This window comes from Micromesistius poutassou (genome assembly GCF_964030765.1).
Source record: "Micromesistius poutassou genome assembly, contig: SCAFFOLD_1869, whole genome shotgun sequence".
In the NCBI taxonomy this organism is placed as follows: domain Eukaryota; kingdom Metazoa; phylum Chordata; class Actinopteri; order Gadiformes; family Gadidae; genus Micromesistius; species Micromesistius poutassou.
The window spans coordinates 1-5,718 of record NW_028177000.1 but is presented as its reverse complement, the minus strand read 5'-3'; the positions used below and the strand labels follow the sequence as shown (position 1 = coordinate 5,718).

General features: G+C 51.0%; 1 pseudogene across 1 annotated transcript; it reads right to left on the bottom strand.

Moving 5' to 3' along the window:
* Nucleotides 1-1,097: 1,097 nt before the first annotated feature.
* Nucleotides 1,098-1,920, bottom strand: LOC311377410 (fascin-2 pseudogene; annotated as a pseudogene). Its single transcript has one exon. The product of its transcript is annotated as a fascin-2 pseudogene (transcript).
* Nucleotides 1,921-5,718: the final 3,798 nt, after the last annotated feature.

Here is a 5,718-nt window from a genome sequence, read left to right as displayed (position 1 = left end):
CAGTGGAAAGGACAAAGTCCATTACCACAATTACACTCACAGCATGGAACGCCGGGCCGTGGAGCACCGCCCCACCACGCCGGCTTATGGTTCTTCGCTCTTGTTATGTTCGAGGTAGAGCATTTTTTAAACCCGTTTTCGCACATTTTCTCAGAGGGTGAGTGTTCATGAGACGGGGTCCACTTGAGGTAAGGGCCTCTCCCGCGAGCATGCTGCCTGCTGATTACCCTCCGCGCACGGATTAGCTTTCCACTTCCGCACGGGAGCGTGGACCAGAGGGAAACCTGTTGCCCCGGTGGAGAAGGCCTCCTGCTCCCTCTTTTTAACGCCCTAATCATGCTCATGATTCACAACCGTGACGCTAATCATGCATCCTAATCAGCGCCACTTCTGGGCACCCCAAGCTCAGAGGTACGTGACCACACATTAACACCTCGCAGACATCGTGCTCACGGGATTCCTTGTGCCATGCGAAATGAAGAGTTGGTCGTTCAACGACAGATAGCTAGGGGGCAGAGCTGGCTAAACAACGCACGCAGTGTGCAGCGCAGTGCAGAGAAGGAAACATGCAAGAATTCATCATTTTCATACTGTTTCAGTGAGTTGTCTTTGGTCAAACTGGGAGGCTTATATCAGGCCATGCAATCCTTATGCACTCATCTACTCTCTCGTCTACTTTCAACAACTCACACACAGTATCACCACTCAACAAATCCCCAAACATGTCTTTGCCTCCACCCCATTAGCAGTAACTCACAAGTTACTTCTTCTATTGCCAAGCCTCCCCCCTGTTCTCCATGAATAAAACGCCCATCAAACCGACGGAATCGGCTGTCGGTTCCCCCCCCCCCCCCCCCCACTCCCAGACCCCAGACCCAGACTGCGTACCCAGACTCTGTACCCAGACCCCAGACCCAGACTCTGGACCCAGACTGCGTACCCAGACTGCGTACCCAGACTGCGTACCCAGACTGTGTACCCAGACCCCAGACCCAGACTCTGGACCCAGACTGCGTACCCAGACTGCGTACCCAGACCCCAGACCCAGACTGCGTACCCAGACTGCGTACCCAGACTCCGGACCCCGACCCGCGTACCTTGCTTGACGGAGACGAAGCGCTTGTTGGCGGCCTGGAACACCACCTGCGGGTGGCTCTCCTCCAGGTCGAACAGCTCGTCCTTGCCGGGCTTGGAGCAGCGTCCGGACCGCAGGGTCCCCGTGGGGCCGTGGGGCGTCAGGTACTTCCCGTCGCAGTCCTTGAAGGCCAGCTTGCCGGACTTGAGGCCCAGCGTGAAGCAGGTGGTCTGCAGGTTCTCCCTCAGCAGCTTGCCGTCGTTGTTCAGGAACCTGCTGTCGCAGGTCTTCAGGCTGTACTTGCCCTCCACGTACACCAGGGTGACCAGCGAGTCCACGCCCCACGGGATGTTGCTGTCCACCGACATCTCCTGCGCCGAGGCCGACAGGTGGGCGTAGCGCTTGCGGGCGATGCTGAGCAGGCTGGCCTGCGGGTGCAGGGCCAGGTGCACCGCCCACAGCTCCGGCTCGCCGATGGCCTGGGCGAAGCACGACAGGTAGTCGGCCGAGCCGCCGAAGTAGCGCAGGTACGACTCCGACTGCAGCGCCCAGCGGCCGTCGGACTGGGGCACGATGAAGAAGCGGCAGCCCGAGTCCGGCTTCTCCGCGCCGCCGCTGATCTTGCCGTCCTTGTCGGAGGACAGGTAGCGGCCGAGGTGGCTGCGCAGGAAGACCACCTGGGGGTCGCACTCGTCCTGCTCCAGCATCCAGATCTGCTTCTTCTTCATGCTGGTGGCCGAGGCGTTCACCTTGAAGCCGAACGCCTCCGCCGTCAGGTAGCGGCTCTCGTGGTTGATGAGCCCGAACTGCAGCTTCAGGGCCTTGTCTAATCCGTTGGTGGGCATGCTGAGATGAACCACCAAGCTTCTGGGTTTCCGGAAGAACGGATTTCAGGACGATAAAGGGGGAGGGAAGTGGGGGAGTTCGGACATGAGAGAGAAAATAACAAAATAGCAAACGCTGGTCGTTCCTTCTGTCTCCCAAGCCGTGAAATAGCCCAATCTATCTCCCTAATGCAACTCTTTCTCCCTTCCACACTCTTTATTTCCCTTCCCCTCCTCCCTAGACGACTTGCACAGGCACTTGCTGGTGGTTCTCTAATTGGTAAGGATTAGAATCACCGGGACACGGCTGTCTCATCCACCAAGCCGCTGACGTCACCTCCCATTGACTCCCACCTCTCTCACATTGTCTTCTTAGTGGATCTCTATCTCTCTCTCTCTCTCTCTGTCTCTTCCTGTCTTTCTTAGCCACACACACCCACACACACACAGTGAGTACGTGTGTGGTCTCAGGTGTGTCTTAAACTCAGGCCTTAGACCCTTGGATCTTGCTACGTGATATCTCCCTGCACCTCTATCTCAAAGTGGTTACTCCCCGGTTAGCTTGTGAGCTGCCCCCCCCCCCCTGAACCGGCTGTTAAGTCACACACCCAGGCCCCTCGGACAACCGACCCTGCCTTGCGGTCCGAGGATTATCCAGGCCTTGATCTGCTGTCCAGCCTCAGCCTAACCAGAGGGTGGGGGGGGGGGGATGGGGCGTAAAGATGCTTTGGGTAGCACCCCAGGGAGTCTTCCTGATCAGTTGTGATCATTTCGTCTTAAAAGACCCCCCCCCCCCCCCCTATGAGTTTTAGCGAGCACATCCCTTAATCTCCAGGCTTTGCCTCATAGCAGGCCAACGCTATGGCTCGAGTGGCTCCACTACGGAGGCCTGCATCGCCTCACCGGTGGATTCAAAACTCTTTAAAAATGCACGCGTTGTTGCCAAGGGTCTAACCTGCCGCAAAGCAGGGGTCCCGATTAACGGCCTCGGCCCTCCGTTGGGGCCACATAAAAGGTTTAATATCCTCCTCATCTGATGTGTTCCAGCTTAGGATCTTTTATGCCAAGCTGGAGGCAATTTGAATCCAAGGCATTTGACTATACTTATTTGTCAAACATTTGCCTGGAGGAGAATTTCAAGTCGCGGCCCTAACTCTGCAGTCTGCTGGCCACTCGCGTCCACACCCCCCCCCCCCCCGGACGGCACGCTATTTGCCTACGACAGCCATCTTTTGATCTGTTCGTGTTGTTGGTGCAATATTGAACCTCAGACCCTATGAATACAATTAGCAGTAGACTTTCAGACTTTTACATACATTTGCATGAACTTTTTCCCATCTATTTGTGTTGGGTGAGAGAGCCCAGAATGCCCCCCAAAACCCAAAGCTGTCGTCCAAACGGGTCGAAGCGCCGCATTAACTGTTGTGTCACACATCGAGTGGTCGGAGGCTGAACTCAATTAGCGGCCGCATTAGCATAAGCAAACTATTAGCAGTAGCATAGCCTCCGACATTGACTGGTCGGGGTCTGGACTCAATTAACAGCACCATTAGCATAATCATTAGCATTCCGGCTCCAAGCGATGTGTCGACCCAAAACAACAGATGAACCTCTAATCAGGACCGCTTCTGACAACAACGGTGTCATGGTAGATTCTTGGGCAGCAGTGTGAGCATCGGCATGGACCTCTGCAGGTCAAGATCAGAGTGTTCTGACCAGAGGTTGGGTTGACTGTTGGTGAACATGCAGGGTCTTGTTTGCGCGGGAAAGGCTGGATTGTTTTGTTTTCCGGTTGCTGTTTGTCTTATTTCTTTCTCTCGGTGATGACGGTGCTGTGATCCATTATTCATTGGCAGGTGTCCAAAGATATGTTGTTGTTGTTTAAAAAAAAAAAAAGGGGGACCAGTCGATTGCATGAGTGTTGCTTGTGGCCGTCACACGGTGGTGAAAATTCATCGCTGATTACATGCAGCAGGTAATTCTTTTTCCAACCAAGTCCGCTGCCACATCCGACCGGCGGCAGAATTTGAGTGTAAAGCTTAACGGCGGTACCATGGTTACCAGTTCACATAGCAACCCGCGGTGAACTGCCCCGGCCAGGCTAGGTAGTGTGCCCCTTACTCCTGTGTGCAGCGGTCGGCTCCCTGCGGAGACGCACTCCATCTCAGTGGAGCCCGGTGTTCATATACCGCTCTCTTTGTCTCCGGCTGTGAGCGGTCAACACGACTCGCTTCTCTCTGCAATATTCAGTTTCCAGAGAGGTGCTTGAGAAGGTTTTGTTCCGTTGTCTGTAGATCAATAAAGTGAAAAGCAGAAAGGTAAGCCTATAGCTGCGGCCTGAGCTTCTATTTTTAACACACACATATATATATATATATATATATATATATATATATATATATATATAGTGTAATAATGAAGATGCTAAATGAAGCCTGAATAATTAATGAGTTTCAATGAAAACCTTTCCTGTTCGGTGTCGATTAATTAAAACTGAATGCTGATTGGGTTCTGGGAGTACCGAAGGAACAAACGCTAAGATGGGGAACCTCTACCCTATACACAGTATTTCATGTAACAAGGATTACGTTGCATACATTTTTCTGAAGGGACATTTATGTGACAAAGCAAATGCAAATAATTTCCAAATTCGGTTTAAGGGTTTAAGTTTAAAGGGGTAGATTGGAATTTTGGACATCAGACCCTTATTTCCAAGTGAGCCAGTGTGTTATTTATCATTGGAGACCGTGTTTCATTCAGTCCTTCTAGTTGCAGAAATCGCTGGTGCTAGGCTAGCGCAATAGCCTGCCAATAAAATCTGTTTTACCCACAAATAAAACTACCCTTGCATCACATTGCATTCATTTATAATCCCTGTAGTTGGAAACAAGCTACGGCAGCGGCTGACTGATACTACCTGGAGTGCGCTTCTCTGTTTTCCTTCTGCTGTAGTGAATTGGTTGCTACACCGGAGCAAAGTTAAATTAAGTGGGTAAAACTTTTTATTGGCAGGCTAGCAGTTCCCCTCGACTTGCGCTAGCCTAGAACCGGCAATTTCTGCAACTAGAAGGACTGAATGAAACATTGAAAACTGTCTCCAATGATAAATAACACACTGGCTCACTTGGAAATGAGGTCAGAAGTCCAAAATTCCGAACTACCCCCTTTAAGACCGCACATTGCTGCTGCAGGTATTTCTTTATCAAGGTACAATACTGCCCCCTACGGGAAAGAGATCGAACTGCATGTTACACTTTGAGCACTCAGTCCCTCTCGGGTCGAGTAATGGACGCTGTTGTGTCCATTATACTGTTGTATTATTGTTTAGGGACTATCGATTTTATTCACTATACGGAGAGGAGAACGCACCCCATGAAAAACCTTGTGAGCGGTGTTTGATTTGAGTAACCTGTTATCCAAAACTACCACGATGGGAATATGATTGATGACGTCTCAGTGTTTTCATGAATAGCCATGTTGACCATGTTTGGTTTTGCATATCTCACCAACACTCAACCTTCAAACAATCATCATTCATCATCAAACAGTGTATTGAAATCCGGGGAAATAAGAGTTAAGCTTTTCCGATATTAACACTATTTATTATTAATGGTATAATAATAATAATAATTTCATGAAATGTGTGTTTTTGTTTGTTACCTTAATGAGACGTTTTTAATTTGATCTACATGTGGGGCGGGTCCTCTTCCACGGAGGCCGCCATGTTGCACCGCCATGTTTCTACGGGAGCCCAGAACGGACCGAACGGACAAGCCGCGCGAGAGTGGACGCATTTCAACACTGTCAACTTTTAATGAA